The sequence below is a fragment of the Notechis scutatus genome, chromosome 4 (assembly GCF_049901735.1).
Source record: "Notechis scutatus isolate UNSWTSFEM ecotype Mainland chromosome 4, rNotScu1.2, whole genome shotgun sequence".
NCBI classification, from domain to species: Eukaryota; Metazoa; Chordata; class Lepidosauria; order Squamata; family Elapidae; genus Notechis; species Notechis scutatus.
This window is the reverse complement of record NC_142012.1, coordinates 89211529-89237872: the sequence shown is the minus strand read 5'-3', so window position 1 is coordinate 89237872 and position 26344 is coordinate 89211529. Positions and strand designations below refer to the sequence as shown.

The window sequence follows — 26344 nt, the reverse complement described above, 5'->3', positions numbered from 1 at the left end:
TATTTAACGGATGGCTTTTGTTTTTCCAAAATGGGGCACCCAGAGACAGTGATTTGTGTGGGATGATAGAGGTTCCTGAGAGGAGAAATATTCTCATTTTCATTTATACCTCATACCTTGATACCTCGTTTGATGACATAAAAACTTTCAAAATTAAATCTCTACCCTCAGTAATCTGAACAGGTTTGTGATTTGTGTAGCCATAAATGTATATTTATATTGGTTTATACATGGGTGTACATCATACTTAATATGCAAAAATCTAGATGTCTACTCATTTTCTCACTTGTGGTTGCACATGTTCAACTGATGATTCTATAAGACATTGGAAAACACTCTTTTTTTAATCTTTGGGCATTAGCGTTGAATGGCAGATATTAAGAATAGAGAAATGATTTTCCCAGGATTTCTAAACTGGATTCTCTCTTCAGTATGGTAGGAGATCTGTTTCTTTGCTAGTCTGGAATTAATATTTAACTAGTCTGGTCTACTTCTGCATATATAATAAGAGGTGCCATTTCGTCTTTGGCCTCAGACTTCAAGTATTCTGTATCCGCCCCTGTCCGGTTCAGAAAATAGCTAAACCGCACAAAAGGTGATGCTTCATTTACCAGCAGTATCTGCAGTAGAAAAAGCCACAGCTAGCCACAAATCATTCAATACACAAAATTCTTCTGTGTGTGTCCTGACAAGAGTGTCTCATTTACAGCCATGTTCATTCTGGTTGCATGCAATCAATGGAGGCATGCTGCTACATGCTGTCTTTAACCAAGTGCCTAGATTTAAAAGAAAAATAAATCACAGAGAGAGTAACTGGGGCAATCATTTAAAAGTCACCCCAGAGCAAAATAGCTATGTTGGAGTTTGATTGGCTCCTGCGTCTGAAGCCAGGAACCGAGTGAAACAGGTGCTAGTGAGAAAAGTCCCATTTGCTTATTGGTTGTTAAAGCAGTGAGATCAACTATTAAAGCAGGTAAAACAACTTTTATCTGTATTGTATGTAGAACATGTCATTTCAAGCTGGCAGGATTAGTGGCAAAAAGCTGTCAAAGAAGAAAGGAATGGGACAATACGCATTAAATGAAGATTAGTGGTCCGAAAGGGTAGCTCATCTACTAAGTCTAATTGCTTTTGGAATTTCACATAGCCCTTCCGGAGCACAAACAACAAAGCAAGAATAATTTGATAAATTAACATTGCAAAGATACCTCTCTAGTCAGTCCCCAGCTTATGACAATTGGGACTGGAACATCCGTTGCAGAGAGATAGAGTCATTAAGTGTGTCATCACGTGATCAATTTTATGATTGTTTTTGCCATAGTCACTAATCAAATGCAGCTTCCCCAAGTGACTTTGCTTATTGGAAGACTCCTGGGAAAGTTGTACTGGTGATCAAGTGACCCTGGGAGGGTGTAACGCTCATAAATATATTCTAGATTCCAAGCACCAAAATCATGATCACATGACCATGAGGATGCCACAACAGTCATAAATGTGAGGACCGGTCATAAGACATTTTTTTCAGCACCATCCTAACTTTGAATGGTCACTAAGCAAGTGTTCGTAAATTGAGGTCCACCTGTATTGTTTATTATTATGAACAGCACGACGAGGACAATTGGGAGGCGGATTCAAAAGTCTTTTGATGGGCCCTAAAGCGTAGGGACTTTTATTAACATGAACATATGGAAACATACTGTAGTACATACAAGGACTGTGAAATGAATAATAAATACCACTTACATAAATCTATGTAACAGGTGTACTGTGGTATAAGAATATATGCAATGCTAAAAAAGAATAATTACAAATGGCTAGACAATACTTTACCAAAATCTACAGGTATTTCAAATTGCGTATTAATGGAGTGACTGAGAGGTGCAGTGGCTTAATGATGCTGGAGAAGGTCTGTACTGCAGCAGTTTGAGTCCCACCACCGTGCGATGGAGTGAGTTCCCATCACTTGCTTCAGCTTCTGCCAATCTAGCAGTTTGAAAGCATATACATGCAAGTAGATGAATCGTTTTCCCACTTGGGTGGGAAAACATGGTGTTTTGAGCGATAATACACATTCAACTGGTGTTACACCTGCCTGAATGGGACGCCCGAATGCAAGGTGATGTTGGTGATGGGAAAAACTCCAGATGACGCTACAGAAAGGAGTCAAGCCTACTCAGTGTGGAACTCGTTTTCACCCTTTTGGTAAAATTCTGGATAACATGCAAGCGTGAACTGAATGGAATAGCAATCACTGGCAGCCAAACAACTACTGTAGTCTCCTGATTAATATAACATTGCCATACGCTAAATAAAAATAATGGTGTGACTATGTACTAATACAGAGGCCAGAGGGAGAGCCACAGACTGGACAACTAGCATGTAAAAAGTATTTCAACCCACAGAAGGAGGGAAAAGGTGAGAAAGATTGAAGAAGGGGCCCACCTTAGGAGAATCAAAGGAAAAGAGGGAAGGAATACTTTCAGACTTGCAAGATTCTGTTACAATGAAGTGCTAGGTAGTAGTGGCCCTGGCTGGGCTTCTTGTCTGGATTACTTCACAGGGCTAACAGACTGTAATATTATGATGCAGAGATGTAGTAGATAGAGCATAAAAGGGATTACAGAGAGAGCTGAAAGGCCCTTAATCATCCTGATTAATGTCTAAGATTGTAAATTGCAACTAACAGTTATTTCATCTAAAACACATTTAAAAAAGTAAAATTAGCCCATAACTGTGCCAGTAACAGTCACTGGCTATTTATGGGCAGAGTTTACATATACATTTTGCTACTTTTCAGGAGATAGCTATTTTAGTCATCTAGCAATAGCACGACTTAGACTTATGTACTGCTTCACAGTGCTTTACAGCCCTCTCTAAGCAGTTTACAGAGTCAGCATATGGCCCCAACAATCTGGGCCCTCATTTTACCCATCTCGGAAGGATGGAAGGCTGAGTCAGCCTTGAGCCTGTTGAGGATCGAACTCTTGGCAGTGGGCAGAATTTGCCTGCAATATTGCATTCTAAGCACTGCGCCACCACTGCTCATCTAATACAGATAGTCCTCGACCTGTATTAGATGGGCCACAATTTAGCCCAAAATTTCTATTGCTCAGTGAGACAATTGTTAACTGAATGTTGCCCCATTTTATGACCTCTTGTTGTTACATGAATCACTGCAGTTGTTCAGTTAGTAACAGAGATGTTAAGTGAATTTGGCTTCCCCATTGACAAAAAAGGTGACCCCATGACTGTGGATGTATAAAGAAGCGGTGAGATTAAAATGAAATAGATGAGATACCTACGGTAATAATTACTTTAAAAAGTTAAGTATAAAGGACAGTCAACATAAAAAATTCAAGTCTCCTGTAAATTAATCTTGACTCCTGGTGAGTTTGTACATTTTTTTGGCAACAACATGGAAGGAGCTTCCTATTGGTTTCTTCTAAGATTTGTGTGACTTTCCAGTTTGCTTCTGAACTGGCCCTGGATGTCTTTAAAATGTAGGCTGGTCTTCCCCTAAGTTACCTTTGGATAGGGCTGCCTAGACCAGAGCATGGCTCTTGGGATTTGGTGAGAAGAGTGGATCACACATTTGCAAACCGAGGGACGAGAAGCAGCCACAAGTAGCAAATGTTCACCTTTTCCTGGTGCTCCAGGGTGCCGCCTGGGACAGGCGGGGCGCAGGTGTTCAGATGAACAGGCACATTGTGTGGTGTGCAAGCGAGGCGACGCTTCTATTTACTGAGGTGTCAAGAGTGGGGAAATTCACAAGATACCTAATCTGAAACGGTATGGGGGTGGGTGGGGTCCCCAACTTGAGCAGAGGGTTGGACTAGAAGACCTCCAAAGGTCCCTTCCAGCTCTGTGCTGATTGAAAAGATGGGCCACCAAAAGAGGACTACCGTACGAGCGACGGCACCAGGCGGAGATCCTGTTCAGCGCGGCCCCGAAGCCGAGCCCCTTATCCCAAACTCTCCCCCCCCCACACACACACACACCCCGCCCGGCTTCGGCGCGCACTTCCCGCGCGGAATCCCCCCAAGGGCGTCGTCGTCGTCGTCCAAGGGGCGCCTTTTTCTCCCTCGCCCCGCCGAAAGAAGCCCTCCAAGGCAAGAATTCCCCCCCAGCGCAAAGGCAGGCAAAGCGCTCGGGAGGCAAACGGTGCGTTCGGGCCCGCGAGCGCCTCGGACAAAGGCAACAGAAGGGCCCTTGTTAGCTGCTCCCTGGAGATGGAGGAGGAGGAGGAGGAGAAGCGAGAGCGAACGAAGTGGCGGGGTGGGGCTCGGCTCTCTCTCTCTCTCCCCTCGCCCTCTCCTCCTCCGTCTACATCAGCGAGGCGAAGGGGGCGGGTGGGTGGCTGAGGAAAACGGCGAGAGCCGGGAAAGGAGGAGGAGGCGGCAACTCACTTTTGCCAGCACTTTGCAACTCTCCTCGCCTGGGGCTGCCTTCCTTTCCCCGCGCGCCCAAGCCGGTCTGGCAGCACTTGGCCCCGCTCTGGGGCTCCGTCGACGCGCAGGGCCGCGGGAAAAGGCTTCGGCGAGGAAGAACCGCGGGCGTCCTTTTAGGGGCAGCCAAGAAAGGAGGAGGAGGAGGAGGAGCAGGGCTCGGCGGGCTCTCTCGTTCTCTCTCTCTCTCCCCCCACCGGGGAACGCCCTCACGCCTGACCTCCCGTACCCCGAGCGACTTAGGGCAGCCTTGCCAGCGGGGCTGCAGGGCGCGGAGGGAGCCCGAGGAGGCGGGCGGCCGAGCGAGCGTCCTGAGCGGATGGTCCCCGGCAAACGTGAGAGGAAAGGGCGTCCAAGGAAGCGACGCGGGACCTTCCCGGGAAGGCGGCGGCGTGGACTCCGTGGCAGCGGGGGTAAGGCTTGGAGTAAAGCGCCTCTTGGCGCGCCGTGCGCGGGCTTTTGCGGCCGGCTGCGCCCTCGTCTTTCGCCCCCTTTCACGCTCTTTTGTTTCTTGGTGGCGAGGGAGCCCCTTTGTGCTTCGGGGTGGATGGGTGGGTGGGTTTCTAGCTGCTCCCTTGTGTCGGGAAGAAGAAAGGGAGGAAGGAAGGCGGGCGCTCCGGTGCATCCTGGCATTGAAGAAAGACGCCGGCTGCTCTTCCTTGGAAAGGGAGGGAAAAAGAAAAAAGAATAGGAGACGGAGCCCTCGCCAAGTTTTGCAAAAAAGATCAACGCCCCAGAGTCGAAATCCCTCCTTTTTGAAGTAGATGCGTTATTATAATAATACTGGATGCAGGCCAACATCATCTTGGACAAATCTCTTTTCTAGGTTTTTTTTTTTGCCTTAAAAGAGAGAAATAAACCAGGCTTGGGATTTTGACCCACCTCTTCATCTTGAAAGACGATGGGAGTTTGAGGGACACTTAGGTTGGTTGGTTTGTAGGCAAGGGGTGGTGGTGGTGAGGTTATGTCCCATGCAAAGTATTCCCAATCCAGGATGCTCTGAAGTTAGATGAAACCTTTTAAATTGGGAAGCTTCTGGGAAATTGAGATGGTGATTGTAAAAAACAAAAACAAAAGTGAAGCCAGAAGTATGTTTCTCAAGGCTACACAGTGCAAGGGGACAAGGAGAAAACCTCTGAGTCAATGATTTTTGCTTTGCCCTTAACGCAAGGGATATATATAAACTACCCAAAGTCGATCCTATGTAGTCTTCGTTGAATGTAGTGGGTTTGTATATGTGGAAGGCCTTTTTCCATGAGATGACTTTATTTTCCCCCCCCCCCCTAAACCAGAGGTCTCCAAACTTGGCGACTTTAAAACTTGTGGACCAACTCTCAGTTTTCCTCAGTCAGCATAGCAACAGTTGAAGTCCACAAGTCTTAAAGTCACCAAGTTTGGGGACCCCTGCCCTAAACAGTACACATTTCCACCTAGAAATGGACTGAATCTATATGGAGCTTCTCAGAACAGAGTAACAGAGTTGGAAGGGACCTTATGTTCTAGCCCAACTGCTTGGGATGTTCTAGTCCAACTGCTTGCTCAAACAGAAGTCCATTTCAGACAAATGGCTACCCAGTCTATTTTTTAAAGCTTCAAGTAATGGAGCACCCACAACTTCTGAAGGCAAGCCATTTCACTGTCAGGAAATTTCTTAGTTCTAGGTTGCTTCTCTCCTTGGTTAGTTTCCATCCATCCACAAGTGCATTTGTTAGTTCCCAACCGTATCACCAATGCATATCCTTGGACAGTATCAGCTGTAAACTTGGCTACTCAAAAGTTCATCCAACTGCTTCATGGGAATAACTATAGTCAATATACAATCTTCAAAGATCACAAATACGTAATTGTGAAATGGAATTGTCGTGAAATGGAATGGTCATAAAATAGCATGGCTTTAAAAAAAATTTTTTTTTACTTTTGTCAGCAAGCTTGGTACAAAAATCATGTGATTTTGTTTTATGTATGGAGAATTAGCAGTATTGAGAAACCATCCCAGGACTTAGGTATGTCCCATCTCTGTAATCCTGGAGTTTTATTGCCATACATCAAAATATATTGAACCTTAAAAAATAATCAAGTGGTCTTAATACTATTCTACCTGACGTGCTAGCTTTTGGTGTGCAGAAAACTATAGATGCAGAGAACAGTTAAAAGAAGAATGCACAGTAAGATTTTTTCTGAAGTTAAAAAGACTCATTTAATTAGCATATCAAGTTAGTGAATTAGGACATCTTCCTTCCAAGCTCCTGATGCATAATTTTGTGGAAGGGTTTTGCTGATTTCTCTGAACTATGTCTTCAGAGTCTATTCCTTATCCTGAACTTGGCTGGTCTTCTGTGTGGATTCAGTGATGAATAGGATAGCTCTTGGGTGATTTGAGATCTCACATGCTCATTTGAAGCTTCAATAGGATCATATATGTAAGCACAATGAAAAGAAAATGCATATCATAGAAGATAGTATCAATTTTATGGCACAATTCTTTACCAGAAATGAAGATTACAATACACTTACAATATGCACCTATGTTTAAAAAGGTATCTTCTACTTTGGTTTATATGATTTTGCTATTTTTCCTAAGTGCTTGGTTCCTGGTTCTGCTAATAATAGGGAACTGTAAGAGTTATAAGACAGTAAGCTCTGTATGGAAGCTTGTAAATTTTCATTTTGTTCTACAGTCCTTCAAAAGTTCCCAATTCTTATCTACATTCATTCAGGCATACCTTTGTAAAAACATAATTGCTTTTTAGTGGGATTTTAAAAAAAAACACGCAAAAACAACAAAGTATGAATTGGTCTTTTGCAGATGAATGTAGAAATGATATACAAAAATAGTTTTATTAAATGATTACTTTCACTATTAATTTATCAAAGTGTATATGGAGTATAAAATAGAGATGACTGTTGTGCAATTGTCTATAAACAAATAACACCCACATTCCGGAGAAAAGTGGGAGACAACTAGTGAGACATAAAGAAACAAAATAAAAATAAATGCTGTAATGGAACTTTATGAAAGCCAAACATTTGATGGAAAAATTGGAAATTGCCAAGGATCTGTAGGCCTAAAAATTAAAAGACAGACGTTATTTTCCAACTTTGGACTACATCATGGGGAATTTCATTTCTACAACAAGCTTTTCTGATGCTCTTCTGAAAAAGAAATGCATCATTAAAGCTAAAACCGCATACTAATTCAAATTGCTAGCAGATTTCATTTAAAGCAACTCCAATGTTTGTGTGTGTGTGTGTGTGTATTCTGAAATTGTGATAAAATTAGTCTTTATTGGACTGAAAGACAACACCTTTGGCCTTATGAAGCATTTTCCTTTAACAGTGGTTTTTAATTGAAATGAATTCACTAGAATGAAAAGTAAGCCCATAATTTGGTGACTGGTGGAAACAAAGGATGGTGAGAATGTGCCTCTGATCATATCCCTTGCATTATTTCAGATTATCCCTAATTGTTTTGGAGCTGGTGCTTTATATGCTCATTTTTCTTCCTGTAAATCCCAAAATTGAGTTCTCTACAATATACACATTAATGTGCAAAAGAAAGAGGGAGAGTCTTAAATTGTTTCTGTGGAATTGCTTCATGACCATAAAAAAAAATCAGATATACTCAACTAAGTTTCCTCCAAAATTTCCGTAATGCAATAAAAATGTACATCTCTTTAAAGCTGGAGAAGAAATGGGTTGGGGTGAAAACATTTGTTTCTGTGGAAAATGGTGAAAACATTTGTGCCCAGTGGTTATGCCAACTTTGAAACAGTAATGTTTCCACAAACATGGATATAGCCAGCAATAACACCAGTGAGAGCTGGTTCTGACAAGGTCAAATGCTTGAAACTGAGCTAATCTGATAATTTAAGAAGAGACAGATAGAAACTTCCCACCCCAAAAGATGGAAATCTCAAAGTATGTTGCAAAGGTATAAGAATCTTATCATTGTTAGCATATGATATATAGCGATCACTGGATTTTTTTTCCTAACACCTTCACTAGTTAATTCAGGAAAATTACTCATTAAACAATATGGGTCCTTGAATCCCTGCCTAGGATTCAAAATAAGACCCATACACCATTGAAGATGTGTTAGAATGGACAAGCTTCTGGCATCATTTGCATTCAAAATGAGTAACTGTAAACCCAGACTCCTAAAGTAATTATAAATTCCTTGTAGCATGTATCTAGCAAAATTCTTCTGGGAATGGAGAACAAGAATTCTGCAGAAATTTATTTTATGGTGCAGTTGTAATACTGATACAGCTGTTAATGTTCTTTATATGTTCCTATGTCTCCAGAATTTCTAACATAAGAGTCTAGAGCAGAGGTCTCTAAACTTGGCATCTCTGGGAGTTGAAGTCCATAAGTCTTAAAGTTGCCAAGTTTGGGGACCCCTGGTCAAATGATCAAACCTGGGAATTCAACAACATAATATGGTTACATTTCATTTTTGCATTATCAATACCTTTATTTGGAGTAGGCCTTTTGTGTAAAAAAAAATTAACAGAAATTAAGAACAGAATTTGTAAACTTTATTTTGTAGAAGTAATGTGTTGAGAACTGCAAAGTTTGCTTAAGGGAAAGCATGCATATATGAGGATGTAATCCCCCTACTTTTGGGAGAGAGGGAAGTTAGTTGATCCAATCAGAAAATTTAATATATACTGATTATTTATGGCCAATTTATTGAGGTGGGTTGGCTTTAGTGTTTATAACTGTATTCTTTAGCATCTTAACAAATATCTAATTGCAGGCTTAAATCACTTACACTTTTCTTTTTAAAACTGTTTCTGTCTATTCAACCACAGATCTGTTCATCTATTCTACAACTTATTCATCCAAACTTGATAGGCTGGACTTCAGGGTTCTCTTGAACATGCCAATGAGTTTAAACTCATAAGACTTTTTATAATGGTCTGTCATCCCATGCAGAAATTAAGTAGAGTCGCCGTGATGCAATATGTGGTAAACAGCCTGATCCGGTCTGCAGAATAGATGAGATCATTAAATGGAGACCAAATGTGGGCTGGCCATAGAACAGAGGACACACTGAAAATCATCCAGCGATTGCATCATTCTTCATTCCAACTTTTCCCTATAATGAGAGTTGTGGAATTCTGTCTTCATTGGAATTATGCAATGGGCGACAAAGGATGGAGGTTCCAGCTAGCTTCTTGACAGGCTTCCAATTCAGGGCCTGATTGAAGTTTGAATAAGTTTCATCCCTAATTTTGCAGCCTGGATTTTTTTTGCCATGATGATTGGAAGCTTTGACTTCTGTTGACATTGCTGATTGCTGAAGCCTAAAACTGGGCTGGCACGTTCTTCTGTAAGAGCATGTGAGGACTTCTGCGAATATTCCTGTTAGTATTCAGAAGCATTACCCAACATAAATCCCTCATTCATCCCTCAGCAGAATGGGGTGTTGTACATGTCTAAATTGTGGTATTTTATCCTACTTTGAGCATCAAGGGAAAAACTGTTCAAGCCATTGCTCCGATACAGCGTTAAGGCTAGTTGCCCCTACCAATTACAGATTAGGAAGATTTATTTTGGATTTTGAAAACAGGATTATTTTTCCTTATAAGATTTACAAACCTGAATAGATAACTTAGATTGCAAATGGACAAGAGCCTCCTGGAAATGGATGTTCAGCCAGATTATTTCTGGGGTATCACAACAAAGGATTGATTTACATGAAAGACATTTTTCTTCATTCTGATCTTTGCATCCAGAGGGCTGGTGGAAAGGCAGGGGAAAAAATATGAGCACATGACTTTAAGGGGTTAAAAGAGTAACAAATGCAGATTGCAAATAGTTTGAATGAACAGGCACCTCATTCAGCAAATTCTCTGGGTGGGAAAAGACTGGCACCTTCACTCTTTCCCTTTTTCTGCTTCAACCAAAGAGCAATCTGCAAATACACTTTTTTTTTACTGTTCAGAAGAGAAGGAATTTGTTTTATTAAGATATTTTTTTAAAAATTCAATATTAAAAACTAGAATATCCTGGGAACGCTATCAATGCACAAGAAGAAGGCAGCAGTGGGGAAGATATTTTAAAAGTTTCGTTTATTTTATGTATGGGAAAGGAAAGCAAAGGAACAGCAGTCAGGTGTAGCTACGGAGTCTTTGATTATAAAAGTCTGTGTGATCAGGCTTATTCACAGCTGAGCAATATATTCCCCAGTCATTTCTGTTGATCAGAAAGAAAGCAGAGAGAAATCATGGTTCCCATTGATATCCCCAGCTCTGGGACTGACCCTAACCCAATCTCTAAAGGTGATTTTAAATATATATTGTCTGAGTGATGGGTCCTCTAGGAATTTATATCTATCTATCTTTTTTTGTTCCTTTCAAATTTGTTTTTATTCTCTCCCCTCCCCTTCACACAACTGTGTTGAATGCTGCTTGGCTAGCATGAGGCAAATGGCACTGTGGTGTTTAGAAATGCTGTTGAATCACAAGCAAAAAAAAAAAAGGAACAACCAAAACCCTGGCTTTTTATCAGAGGGAATCATTTAATTTTCCCATATTGCATTTGTAATTTGATTCCATAGAGAGATAGAAATCAAAATATAGGCCTAGTGATGAAATAGAAAGTCAGGAAAGATAAAAACTATCTCATCATAGGACAGCCAGAATAACAGAGTTGGAAGGGACCTTGGAGATCATCTAGTCCAATCCTCTACTTCAGAGGTCTCCAACCTTGGCAACTTTAAGACTTGTGGACTTCAGCTCCCAGAATTCTCCAGCCAGCTGGCTGGAGAATTCTGGGAGTTGAAGTCCACAAGTCTTAAAGTTGCCAAGGTTGGAGACCTCTGCTCTACTTGAGCAGGAGAGTCTATAGCATTTCAGACAAAGGGCTGTCCAGTCTCTTAAAAAGCCTCCAGTGATGGAGGAACCTGGCGGCAAGTCATTCCACCGGTTTATTGTTCTCATTGTCAGGAAATTTCTCCTTAGTTCTATTTAGATAAAGAAAATCTAAGAGCTTTTTCTGCAAAAAGAAACTTCCTAGTAATTTATCAGTCTGCTTCAAATAGTCCAAAGGCATAAACATAGGAATAGGAACACTCTGGCACATGTAAATCATGAAATAATACTCATTTCTACAACATTTGTAGAGCAGACTTGTAAAGGTTTTAATTCATCTATTCATATCAATATTCATATGAGATTAATATGAGATAAAGAATTAGAAATACTTAGAAGTAAAGAAAAAATTCTTAATATAATTATTCTAACTATTCCAAATTGTTAATTATATTTTCCAATTCCATTTTAAATTGCTTTTATCAACTTTCAATAATAATTTGTTTCTGGAACACTGCACTTTGATATGGCCCAAGGGCAAATAAATTATTATATTATATTATGAATTCAAACATCAAATAAAAGCCTGAAATTTTTACAGATTTCCAGAGCTATGTTACAGCCCCAGAAATTATCTGAGACTTTATTAAACTGTTGCATTAGTAACTTTTCATGTTGATGCATGCATATATACGATCAATATATAATAATAATTTATGCTCAAGTCCAGATATTTTTTTAATGCTCGGCATGTCCTCCAGAAGAAAAATGGCATTTTTAAAATAAAAAAGTACACCAAAAAGTATTTGCACAGAGACATGCAAAGAGAAATGCTCCCTCCAGAATTATTTTTTTTTTTTTTACAAACTAGGTTCCATGAAATCCTAGCATTTTTCAGGGTTGAGAGGCAAAAACTCAAAGGACTAAGGAGGAAGGGAAAAAAACCACCCCAAATGTATGTAGCCTCTTACTAGCACCACTCACATGGTTATGACTGGACAGCCAGAATGGTATAGGATCTCCTGCCCTGCCTTGACCAGGGGTTTGAACTAAGAAAAACCTTTGAACCCTATTATCCTTGTTCTGTGTTCTAATTTTTTAAGGTACATAAATAATTTGCAGGGGGAGTGCCAGACATTCAGAAACACCCCTGCTCAGATGTTGCAGGTTTTTCCCTTTTTAATAAAAAGACCTGAAAAACAAACCCCTCTTCTCAAACCAATGCAGTCTTCACAACATCATTAAAAATATTGAAGTAAAGTGATAGTAGAGTGCTGTTTCAATAAAACAGATTAAAAGTAGGGCCTTTGCTAAGACTGAATCTATGTGTCCACAGCACCTCAACTCCTAAGCTGAATAGTGATAGAAAAAAATTTACACAGACTTTCCCCCTTATGTCTGCCAAAATTATTTTATCCATGAAACAAGTGTGCCACATTTTATTTCGGAATGTTATAAAACATGTTTGGTTACAATAGCTAATAGTGTTACATAGGAAAGCAGAGTGTCATATCAGTTTTTCCCTAATAAACAGAACCTATGATTTTAGCAAATACCATCTTTGTGTAACTAATGGATATCAGTGCCATGTTTACCTGAATTAGTCAAATTGTTTCTCCAGTAAATAGAAATCTAGCAAGTTTCAAAGTCTGATCATATTTCTTACTTTGGTTTAGTTATCACAGGGGTGTCAAACTCGCGGCCCATGAGCCGTATGTGCTGGCCACACCCACTTTGGTTTAGCAAAGGGGAAAAAAGTTGCGATATGTCACAGGACGACAACGTGTTCTCGTGAGTTTGACATCCCTGAGTTATCTGCATAACTTCAAAGCTTGCAGCTGCTTCGTTAGCACTTTGTCAATATATTAAGGCCACCCACAGACTATCAAAGAGGGCATGAGGGTTTTAGGAGAACTTGAACTGGGTTTGCACAGCACACTAAATTTCATTATTGAAGTAGCACATCTTTCCAATTTCACCCTAGAATAAATCATAAACTAACCAAATCTGCTAGTTTGCCCAGCATGCCAAACTTCAGATAACCTCACCAAAGTTAACAGTAACCAGGCTTAGCACATTAAACACCTACTAAGCAGGGGTGGGATTCAAATTTTTTAACAAACGGTTCTGTGGGCATGGCTTAGGTGGTGGGCGTGGCTTGGTGGTCATGTTATTGGCTGGGCATGGCCAACTCAATATCACTCACATCGAGGCATGCATCTCCTCACCCGGCCTCTCATGACTGTGGGGATGCTGCAACAGTCGTAAGTGTGAAAAATGGTCATAAGTCACTTTTTCAGTGCCATTGTAACTTTGAATGGTCACTCCACACAAGCAAAGTACCAGCAAGGAGGGGACAAAAACTCCAGAGAAGTTCCTGAGATAGGAAGTCTAGTCCTGTCAAGAATGTAATAAGGGTTAACGGAGAGGCAGTTTCTGCAAGCAACACCAGAATGTTTCCTTCCTGCCTTCCTTACAGGATTAGACCAGTAATTTCTTCTAACAACCGGTTCTCCGAACTGCTTAGAATGTTAACAACCGGTTCTAGCAAATAGGTGCGAACTGGTAGAATCCCACCCCTGCTACTAGGTGTTCGGCTGAGCTGAATAAACGCATTATATGAATGGGCAACCTAGCTGGTAGACAGTAAACAAACATGACCCAGAATTTGACTTCCTGTGATCCAAATAAAAAGAATGTGTCAAGTGTTTACCCAGTTTTCACTATTATAGAGGACATCTGCTGATCTTAGAACGGAACTGTAGGGCTTTTAGGGACCTTGGGGTCTTATAGTCCATCCCCCTGCTGAAAATATGAACCTTATACCATTCCAGTTAAATGGTTGTCTACTCATTTTTTAAAGCCTGGAGCACCACAACTCCAGAAGGCAAACTATTTCATTTATTATTCTTACGGCCAGAAAAATTCTTACTTCTAGGTTGGATCTCTCTTTAACAAACTTTCACCCATTACTTCTTGTCCTGCCTTCTGGTGCTTTGAGGAGAACTTCAGTCACCTCTTCCCTGTAACAGGGAATGTAATCTTAATTCAGATTCCGAAAGTATGTCATTCCTTTACTGCTATCACTTTTTAAAACACGCTTTTCCTGTTGCTTTACCCACTATTCAGGGTGTTACCTCTGAGGAATAACCAACTCCGCTTTCTCCAGAGGGGGGAAAAATGTAGTACAGATATTCACAAGTCAATTGTTCTCTTACTGAGACAAAGGAAGAATGAATATTCGATCCTGAAAATTTGCACTCCCATTTACCAAGCACTGGAATGTTTTGCCCAGCTTGAGACTGATACACAGATATATCCAATTCTTCACAAGCATCCCAGGAGTTTTCATGTCACACTTGAATATAGCAAAATCTCATGGCCACGTTTGGTTTCGGTAAGAACAAATAAAATCCCCCCTTGCCTCTTTGCAGAACAGTGGTGGTTCAAAAAGTGAACCTCTGCGTGCATCATTTAGGAGTAAGCAGTAATTTTAATTTTAGAAGCTTTGACATGAAGGGTCTTTATGTAACTCTTTAGAGTTACAGTGGGAACTATTTGGGGAAATAAAAATTTAACATAGGCAGGGAAAGCTCTAGATTTTAATTTATATATTCTTGCTTTGTGTCTGTGGTCTTAGTTGCCTCAACGTAATGGAGCATGGATTTCTTTCAGAAAGGTCTGTTGAAATGGACTCAGGAAAATCCAATTCAGTGTGAAATGATAGAGTAGAACGGATTACACAGTAGAGCAGGGGTGTCCAACCTTGGCAACTTTAAGACTTGTGGACTTCAACTCCCAGAATTCCTCAGCCAGCAAAGCTGGCTGAGGAATTCTGGGAGTTGAAGTCCACAAGTCTTAAAGTTGCCAAGGTTGGACACCCCTGCAGTAGAGCATCTTCTTGCCCATTGTCCCAAAGGTGATTTTTTTCCAAAAGGCAACTGGGCTTTCTTTGAAGACGTTTTGCTTCTTATCCAAGAAGTTTCTTCAGTTCTGATGGAATAGTGGTCCCTGTTTTTCTACTTGCATTTTTACATGCTTTCGAACTGCTAGGTTGGCAGAAGCTGGGACAAATAATAGGAACTCACTCCATTATGTGGCGCTAGGGATTCGAACCACTGACCTTTCTGATTGACAAGCTCAGCACCTTATCCATTGAGCCACTGTGTCCCATTAATCCTTGGTACTACTGCTTATATCATTGACTCACAAGCTGAAAACCAAGAATAGACTCAGTTCAAGGTATTCATAGCTTTCACAAGTAGAATCCAGTGAATTTCTGATTCCTTTCCATCTATTATCACAGGTGTCAAACTCGCCATGTCACATTGCTGCCATGTGGTTTTCCCATTCACGGAGCTGGGGTGGGCGTGGCCGGCGCATGATGCATCTGGCCTGCGGGATCTATATGGAGGGGTTGAGGACTCCTAGAAAAACACATTGCCATATATGGTTAGTCCTCACAATTATTCATTTAGTGACCATTTAAAGTTACAGTGGCACAGAACAAAAGTAAATTATGATCAATTTTCACACTTATGACTGTTGCAGCATCCCCATGGTCACGTGATCAAAATTCAGACACTTGGCCACTGGCATGTACTTAATGACAGTTGCACTGTTCTGGGGTTGTATGATCACCAGTTGTAACCTTGCCAGTTGGCTTCCAGCAAGCAAAGTTAAGCGGGGAAGCCAGATCCGCTTAATAACCACATGATTCACTTAACAGTTGCAGAGATTCACTTAATAACTGTGGCAAAAACAGATTGTAAAATGGGACGAAACTCAATAACTGCCTCGGTTAGCAATGGAAATTTTGGGCTCAATTGTGGGACGGTCTCTAATATAAAGCATATAAAGATCTACAGCAGATTAGACCATTAGAGACCATATGTGAATGAGGACTCATAGAGCCTAAAGTGGTGTTTTAAATCAGGGGCCTCCAACTTTGGCCACTAAGACTTGTGGACTTCAACTCCCAGAGCAAAGCTGGCTGAGGAACTCTGGAAGTTGAAGTCCACAAGTCTTAAACTTGCCAAAGTTGGAGGCCCCTGTTTTAGATCAAATCAGATTATTGGTTCATCTAATTCAGTCATTGCCTCAGGGTTTTGGTTTTTTTTTGCTTTGCTTTTTAAAAAACCCAGCTGTTATATTATTTATTTAACAAGCACAGCACTGAACCCTACTCCTCTCAGGTCATGTAATGATATATTTTTCAGAACAAGACACGTGGCTCTTTTTGTGAAGCTTTTCGGACTTAACGTGCACATATGTATCATTCAAGTAGCCAAAAAGAAAAAAAATGAAACAAACCGTTCCCTTCTAAAATGCAAATGCTCTCCCTGCATCCGAATGCTGCATCTGCTCTGTAATTTGACTACCTTCTTAGGTGGTTTCAGGTTTGAATGACAATTTTCCAACAGTATTACAAAAAAGCATTGGGGAGGGGGGGGGAAAAATTGAGAAAGAATAAGTTTCTTGAAAATTCATGAACTTTCCAGGCGACTCATGCTCACAATTGCCTGGAGCCATTCATCTGAAAGTTGGCAGGCTTGATCTACTCAGACAGACAAGCATGTCTGCAGATTTCACCTAGTTCAGCCAAGACATATAAAAAGTACCAGTCATCCTTCTGAAGAATTCATCATCCATTCATCTTGGGATGGGCAACTGTGCCAGAGAGGAAGAGTGGGGAGGGCAGGCAGGGCAAAAATAGAATATTTTGCAGTGGGGGCAGGAAGGAGGCAGGACAAATCTTTGTGGTTGAGATATTATATCTTTTTTTTTTTCCCTTACGGATTTGGGAATGGATAATTCTTAATCTTTAGGTGGACATGATGGCTCAGTGGCTAAGACGCTGAGCTTGTCGATCAGAAAGGTTGGCAGTTCGGCAGTTCGAATCCCTAGCACCACGTAACGGAGTGAGCTCCCATTACTCGTCCCAGCTTCTGTCAACCTAGCAGTTCGAAAGCATGTACAAAATGCTTAGAAAAATAGAGACCACTTTGGTGGGAAGGTAACAGCGTTCCGTGCGCCTTCAGCGTTTAGTCATGCTGGCCACATGACCACGGAGACGTCTTCAGACAGTGCTGGCTCTTTGGCTTTGTAACGGAGATGAACACCGCCCCCTAGAGCCGGAAATGACTAGCACATATGTGCGAAGGGAACCTTTACTTTTACCTTAATTCTTAATCTTCGAAATATTCTACGTGAATGGCTTTTCCATCTCAAACCTGTTGGCACAATCAAAAGAGATTGTTTTGGGAAGCATAAAAGAGTACGTCAACTGTAAGTTGTCCTCCCCAGATATAAAAACATGAAAAGTAAAACTGCCAAGCAGTCTTTGTCACCTACACGTTTGAAAACGGGCCAAATTACTACAAAGGATTTACTTTTATTCAAATTCTGTCAAGCATAAAGAAAATTATCCATTTGCTGATGCTCTTATGATAACGGGAAGCAAAAGCTTTGGATTTTCACATCATCTGCTTGTGTCTCTAGCTACAACATTCAGAAAAGGTGTAGGCAATGGTTTTTCCCACGATAATCTGCAAAAGAGAAAGTTGGACTTTGAAGAAGCAGAACATCAGTGCTTTTGAATTTTGGCATTGAAGAAGATCTGAGAATACCACGAATGACCAAGAAAACAAATGGACCATCAATCAAATCGGTCCATAGTTCTCATTCAAGCCACAATAACTAAGGCTCAAACTGTCAAATTTTTGGACAGATTACATGAAGTCTGTAAGCTCTCTTGAGAAGTCTGGGAAAGGTGGAAGGAAAAAGGGGAACTAGTAAGTTAGATGAACTAAGTTACAGTATTGATTGATGAACCATTTGAAGATTTGCTAAAAATAATAAAGAACCAGTAAACATAATTAAAGAAGTGTCAATAATATGGTTAGAGAGAAGAAACAAATGTATGTAAGACATGAAACATTTTTAGAAAAGTAAGTTTTTCACTGCATCCAAAAAAATGTGAATTAGCAAACTTTTCATAAATGTTTTTGTGCCTCTCAAGAGATCACAATTTTGTATTCAAAGGCTAAATCAATTCCCACCTGTTTAAACACCTGTCAGCTTCAGCAGGGAATTGCCCCTCCTTGTCAGGTTCTGTTGCAGGCAGCTATTTTATCCTAGAAGCTGTTCACAGCATAGCAGCAACAGCAGATTCAGGCAAGAAGAATGCAACAGAACAGCAGTCTCCAACCTTGGCCACTTTAAGACTTGTGGACTTCAACTCCCAGAGTTCCTCAGCCAGCTTTGCTCTGGGAGTTGAAGTCCACAAGTCTTAAAGTGGCCAAGGTTGGAGACCCCTGGACTAGAGCAGTGTTTCTCAGTCTCCACACCTTGAAGAGATGTGGACTTCAATTCCCAGAATTCCCCCATCGGCTGGGGAATTCTGGAAGATGGTGCCTATTTCTTCAAGTTTTTTTTTTTTTTGAACTATTACCCTCTGGCAGACGGTACAGAATAATAAAAACAAGGACAAATAGGCTGAAAAACAGCTTCTATCCCAGGGCTCTTTTGAATTCTACTGTATAATGCAGTGTTGGTGCGGTATCGAGGGTTTCCGGTTCAATGTGTGGAGGGTGAAGGATGTGTTTGTGTTTATTTTCATGGTCATGATGTTGCACTGAAGATGGCGTTTGATTTCGTTGTACGAGGTGCAATGACAATAAAGTAAAGTAAACTAAACTAAAGTTGTCCAGGTTGAGAAATATCAGACGGGACGAATCATAGCTAAATATAAACTTGAACCTGGTTTAACATGTGGCTGTTTTCCGTCATTTAAAACATAGACGGTGGGTAATAAATAATCTATAATTCTGATCTTTTCTTAGTTCAAAAATTCTTCTGCGGAGCACTGAATCATCTTGGGAAAGGGGAGCTTCAAACACTGAATGTTCCCCCTTCCCCAGTTTTCTTACTCATCCTGTCACTGAATTGAAAGACACTTCCTGTCTCGTAGCATGACCTTCTTTATATATATATATATACACACACACAAGGCTGTAGACAGCTTCTCTTTTTCCTCACTTGATTATTTTTTGAAACTGACTTGGTCCTTTCCATTTTCCCAGGCTTGCAAAAGACAGCCTTCTCACTAGCCCATACTTTCTGCCCCAGAAGGCAAGAAATGCTAATTTATAATTACCCTTATTAGGCAATATTGTTCTGGTGTGCAGTGCTCCATAGTGTCGTTTTGTGGATAGGAGTTGAAACAGTTTATGTCCGGGATGTGAGGGGTCTTTAAATATTTTCACAGCCCTCTTTTTGACTCATGCAGTCTACAGGTCCTCAATGGAAGGCAGGTTGGTAGTAATTGTTTTTTCTTCAGTCTCTGAAGTCTATGTCTGTCCTGTTGGGTTGCAGAACCAAACCAGGCAGTTATAGAGGTGCAGATGACAGATGAATGCAATGAAATTTCATTTTAACGTATGCTGCTTAGTGTACATTTAAAGCAGGGGCGTCAAACTTGATTTCATTGAAGGACACATCTGGGTTGTGTTCAACCTCAGGGGGCCAGGGTATGTGTGGCCGGCCCTCTGACAGCGAAAACGTAGCTTAGGGAGGCTGTGTGCAGCCCGCCCGGGCTCTGTTTTTGCTAGCAGGAAGCTGTTGTGGCTGAAAATGGGGTTCGGCCGGGCCGCGTGCAGCCTCCCCGAGCTCCATTTTTGTTGGCAGAAAGCTGCAGAAGACCGTTGCTGCCCAAAAAGGAGCCCGTGTGGGCTGCACAGGGCTCTCCCGTGCTCCATTTTCATTGACAGAGGCACTGCAGGCTGGTTCTTCGCTGTTTCCAGGGCGGGCCTGTGAGGCCAGATCTAAGCACCGTGAGGGCCAGATCTGTCCCCCAGGCCCTGAGGTTGCCCCCCCGATTTAAAGTGACAAAGTTCTATTCTATTCTATTCTATTCTATTCTATTCTATTCTATTCTATTCTATTCTATTCTATTCTATTCTATTCTATTCTATTCTAGTGTATTATTTATCTATTCCTGTTTGATTAAAGTGTCTCTTGCCTTTTGAACACACATCTCCCAACACAATTAATATTAAAAAGTAAAATATTCAAATTGCACTTAACTCCTGTTGCCTTTATGGATGCGAACATACTGTGTACTTTTCTTGGCAACAGCGCAGACCTGGTTTGTTAATGCTTGCTTCCAGAATATATTTCAGCTTCCCAATCTGGCCTATATTATAATAGCTTTGTTAGAAATCTGGTTACAGCTTATCTGGGGTGGGGGTGAGGGACAAGATTTGGAAGGTTTACAATAACTTTCTTTGTTTCAGCTAATAATGGACCATTTATGACTTTTAAGTACCCCAAAAGCTTAGATCAAAGCAAAGAAAATATAATGTAACTGAGCCTTACATTCTTCTATACCAGTTCTAATGGGAAATTAATACTTTTTAATAAAAATAATACCGGTAGTAGTAGTAGCATTTTAGTCAATGATAAGCAATTTAAAATATGTTTCTTTTAATATATACTCTATTTTTATGTTGTTGCCAGTCCCACTATATAAATTTAAACTCAAATATGCTTTTAAAATTGGAAATATTTTTTGTGTTGTATTTTACAATTTTTATGCTAATAATTTGGAGGGGGGAAAACTGACTCCATTTACTAGCAGTTACTTCTTTTAAGTTATTGTTTCTTCCAAAGACCATGTCATATTTTTTCCCTATAAGTAGTGTCGGAACTCCACATTTGATAAAGTGCAAGAGAGAGCCAGTGATTAAGGTACCAGGATAGAAAGCGGGAGATAATGAGTTGAAATCCAGCCTTGAAAGCCACTTGGATGACTAGCTGGGCTAGTCATTGTCTCTCAGCCCAACTTACCTCACAGGACTGTTGTTGGGAAAATCAGATGAAAAAGTTACCTTGGATATGTTCTCAACCTTGAGTTGTTTGTAAAAATAATAAAGGCAGTATACAAACAAACAAAAAATAAAATTGTAGGTAGCGGTCCTGATGCTGGGTTGTTGCCCTCCTACGGCCTCCTCCACGTCTCCTGATGTACTGGCCTGTCTCCTGGTAGTGCCTCCATTCTCTGGACACTACGCTGACAGACACAACAAACCTTCTTGCCATAGTTCGCATTGATGTGCCATCCTGGATGAGCTGCACTACCTGAGCCACTTGTGTGGGTTGTAGACTCCGTCTCATGCTAGCACTAGAGCAGTGGTCAGGGAACAGGGGTAAATTACCCCAAATGGGGTAAACTGAAATCCTGGGGTAATGAGGACGGTCGCGCTGGCGCGACTGTTCTCATTACCCCCAGGCATTTTATTTCCGACATTCTGTTTGTATAGTTTACATACACAAGGACCTTCCTTTCAAATCAAGGGGTAACGTCGGCGTTTATAAATTTTTGGGGGTAAAAGGTAAAAAGTTCCCTGACCCCTGCACTAGAGTGAAAGCACCTCAGGCATTCAAAAGTGACCAAACCACCAGCCAGAAAGCATAGGAACTGAGAAGTGGTCTGTGGTCACCACCTGCAGAATCACTCCTTTATTGTGGATGTCTTGCTAACTGCCTATGCTTTCCACCTGTTGTCTATTCCAGGGATCCCCAACCTTCGATGCCGCGGCCGGTTCCGGCATCAGCTGGCGCCGCGCCTGTACCGGCGTCAACTGGGCGCCGCCATCTTTTATGATAAAGGCGCTTCGGCGTCACCGGCGCTGTTCGTCAAAAGATGGCGGCGCCACGCTTCGTGAGCTTTTCCGGTAGAAATGGCTTTCACCCGGAAAAGCTCACCGGGCGTGGCGCCGCCATCTTTTGACAAAAGCGCTTCAGTAAGCTTTCTACCGGAAAAGCTCACCGGAAGCGCTTTTACAAAAAGATGGCGGCGCCCAGCAACCAGCGGCGGTAAGGCTTGTTCCGCGCCGGTACCGGTCCGCGACCTGGCGGTTGGGGACCCCTGGTCTATTCCATTTGCACAACAGCATGTGAAATTGATTGTCAATCAGTGTTGCTACCTAAGTGGACAGTTTGATTTCACAGAAGTGTGATTGACTTGGAGTTACATTGTGTTGTTTAAGTGTTCCCTTTATTTTTTTGAGCAGTGTAGAAAGGAATAGCGGAAAAAAAACAATTGGGAAATTGCTAGGATGGGAAAGTGCGGGTTTTGTTGTCCATATTATCAAGTTTACACAATTGCACGTCAAAAAGATTTGGAGCAGCAGGACCTGGACCGAAAGTGTGTGGTGTGTCGGTTTTGGGTTCAGAGCCCTCCTCCTTTCCAGCTATTTATTGCTGTATACACAGCATGCTCAACACACAGATGTCTTTTGCCCTGTTGCATACATGATGTGGTTCTCAGCCATTTGTTCTGCAAGCTGCAGCTGTTAGTGCTAAGACACATTCTCATAGATAATATAAATGGCCCTTGTGATTTCAGGGTTCACTGCCTGTGGTTTCTGCTAAAAACCAACCCAACCTTGATATCTCGGTTTCTGTTTGTTACTTGATGCATGGACATATTGGGGGCATCCTTTTTCACACGCATAAAGGTATTTTTCAAGTCTCATTTAATACATCAGACTGGAACAGAAACCCCATATAGAACACCCCCTACACATCTATGATTTTTTTTTAACATCTATGAGAATTTCTTTCAGATATTCTGAATCTATCACCAGCATGATCTTATCTAATGCTTTTCTAATTCTCTCTGCTCTAATTTTCTCCCAGGCAATGGTTATTTAATAATGAAAGTGTTTTTGGAATATCTGTAGTCCTGATTTTGACTATATCAGCAGTTTGTGGGTGGAAGTTGATAATTATTTTATAATGGACAATAATTCATTATTTTTTTCCCTCGCTACTTCTCAGAAAGTTGGGATTGTTCCAAGTCTTTACAGGGTTTGTTCTCTTGGAGAAATAATGCATCTTATAATGTCTTTGTAATAGTTGGCCTACATGCAAGTTATAATAAATCCTCACATATGCAATAAGATACAGTAATTATTGAGTCACTTTGTGGCAAGATGTGGCAAAATGGGTTGCAAACAACAACAACAATAATTAAAATTGAAGAATATACACTGACAGCTCTGCTTTTCGGTTATATCATTCCTATATTCCAATATTCAGTATCCCGCGTAGGAACTTTTAAGCATTTTTGCTAGTCAGCCCTTTTCTCCTTTCACTGTCAGTATTTTGTTTCTCCTATACAGGTAGTCCTCAATTTACAATAGTTCACTTAATGACTGTTCAAAGGCACTGATACAAAATGACTTAGGATCGTTTTTCACATGACCATCCCATGATCACGTGATCAAAATGCAGACGCTTAGTAACTGTTTCATATGTATGACGGTTGCGGGTCCCAAAGTCATATGATCACCACCTGTGACCTTATGACAAGCCAGATTCATTTAACAACCATGTTACTAACTTAACAACTGCATTTCATTCATTTATCAATGATGGCAAGAAAAGTTGTAAAATGGGGCAAAATTCACTTGACATGTGTCTCACTTAGCAACATAAATTTTTGGCTCAATTGTGATCATAAGTTGAGGACTACCTGCACTACAATTGTCAGTTTCATTAATTAAGGTTGACTTGGGATCAAACAATGATTTCCTTGCACCATTTCAGCAACCAGACAAGCTTTCAAGGAGGCTTTGTAATATAAGAACTATACAGACACAATAATACATCAGCTTTGTGCAGAAAAATGCAGCTTTAGATAGATTCTGCATTAGTCATGTTGGAATCTGCTGGTGACTTCCATTTTGCCTCCAAGGAATAGAGCTTGAACGTCAATGAGATTTTGAACATGCAGGCATGATTATGACCTCAGTTTGACAACTATGGAAGAAGGGGATTCTGGACGGTATATGATAATTTCTGAAATGTGTGTGTGTGTGCAATTTAGATAGTTATAATCACTAATTTACTGCAAAAGTAAGAGATGATAAAAATAAAAGGAACTGAATCTTAAATACACTCATCGGTTTTGAAAGGTGGCATTTAGCAAAAAAAACACCACCCTGCTCTAAGTCATGCAGTGTTAATTGGTACAATAGGTTTATTACAGATCAAGGCAGTAATCCTATAGATGGGAGCCCTGCAGTCCCTAGTATTTTGCCTGGCCACCTGCTTAGCTTGGCCTTAAGTGAAGCATCCCCCTCTGACCATATTTATATGTACCTGATTTGAAACAATTGAAGCACAGCCCTGTGGCGAGCAGGCTGAGTTTAGAGGATTTCTTGTGGCAATCTGTGCAGGAACACCTGCAAACGTGCCTTTAGTCTCCATTCACCAAGCGTGCAAGAAGAGGATAAGGCTTCGGACAGGTAGTTGCAGCCACTATCTTGACTTTCCTTAACATTGTCCTCCTATGCTCCTTAATGGGGAAAAAAATAACTTCATTTATGTCAATCTCCCCAACATTGACAGATTTCAAAAGTGGGGATCTTATTTCTATGGTGTACCAAAACCAGGGGTGGGATTCTACCAGTTTGCACCTATTTCGCTAGAACCGCTTGTTAACATTCTAAGCAGTTCGGAGAACCGGTTGTTAGAAGAAATTATTGGCCTAATCCTGTAAGGAAGGCAGGAAGGAAACATTCTGGTGTTGCTTACAGAAACTGCCTCTCCATTAACCCTTATTACATTCTTGGCAGGACTAGACTTCCTGTCTCAGGAACATCTCTGGAGTTTTTTCCCCCTCCTTTGCTGGTACTTTGCTTGTGTGGAGTGACCATTCAAAGTTACAATGGACTGAAAAAAGTGACTTATGACCATTTTTCACACTTATGACTGTTGCAGCATCCCCACAGTCATGAGAGGCCAGGCGAGGAGATGCGTGCCTCGATGTGAGTGATATTGAGTTGGCCACGCCCAGCCAATAACATGACCACCAAGCCATATCCACCCAGTCACATGACCGCCAAAGCCACGCCCACAGAACCAGTTGTTAAAATTTTTTGAATCCCACCCCTGACCGAAACATCCATGCAGAAATATCTGCTAGTAAATACCTTGTGGACCTACCTGTTCTGGGCAGTTCTTTTGTGCAGGCTTTTTGGTTTTTCAACTATCTTGGCCTTCTTTTGACCCTTACCGACACTGTACCCAGCAAGGAATACTTTACTGTCTAAACTACTAGCAACTGATAAATGAAATCCATATAATCCAGGAAACCAAAAAGCAACTATTTATCTGTATAGCAGACTGCTCACTAGCATCTGATGGACCTATGCAAGAAATCATGATCGTGCAGGACTTTTTCAGCGGCCTGTAAAACAAAGGCCATAGAAACAAGGGTTCAAAAATCAGATGCCTGCCTTGCATTCCTGCTTTCCTCCTCCTCCTCCTAACAACCCCACAATCCCTTGCAGGGTGGAGTCTGGACAATTGAATGGAGCTAGCAGAGTGTTTACTGGCCGGATGCCCTTCCCGTTGCCAGTGCGGAGTTTTGTTCAGCAGATATATTCCCTTTGCGCCCAGAGAGAGAAATATCCGCCTCTACTTAGGATCAAACTCACAGTCTCCTGATTGTGAGGTGAGACCTCCACCTCTAGGCCATCGCACCGCTCTATATTCCTGCTTTCCACGCACAGAGAATAGTAGAACTGGCAGGTCTTCCAGTCCAAGCCCCTCCTCAAGCAGGAGATCCTATACAATGGCTGCCCAGTCTCTTCTTAAAAGCCTCTAGTGTTGGAGAACGCACAACTTCTGAACGCAAGCTGTTCCATTGATTAATTGTTCTCAGGACATTTCTCCTTAGTACTTACTATGTTGCATCTCTAATAAGTTTCCATCCGTTACTCCTTGTCCTGCCCTCAGGCGGCTTGCAGAATAGGTTAAGCCCCTCTTCTTTGTGGCAGCGCCTCAAATATTAACAGTTAACTTCAATTGCTGTGTTTGCTTCAATGACCGTGTTGGAAGTTGCCTTTGGTAATCTGGTGGTAGAGGATCTGCTCCGATTTATTCTCCCTTCCTGTCATTGTTTTTTTCCATGACGATGAAGCTTGTATTCCAAATGTCCAAAGTTTTTATCTGAGAAAACCTCCAAAATATTTCCACACTAATACAAAAAAAACAAAAACAAACCTC

At 41.2% G+C, this 26344-nt stretch overlaps 1 protein-coding gene across 1 annotated transcript in view; it reads left to right on the top strand.

The window, feature by feature from the left end:
* The first annotated feature begins 4596 nt into the window (after positions 1 to 4596).
* Positions 4597 to 26344, top strand: part of CHST3 (carbohydrate sulfotransferase 3) — a 44643-nt gene continuing 22895 nt past the window's right edge. The window contains exon 1 of the mRNA XM_087964080.1: positions 4597 to 4858. The gene's annotated coding sequence lies outside the window, so the exon portion shown is untranslated. The remainder of the gene's footprint in view (positions 4859 to 26344) is intronic.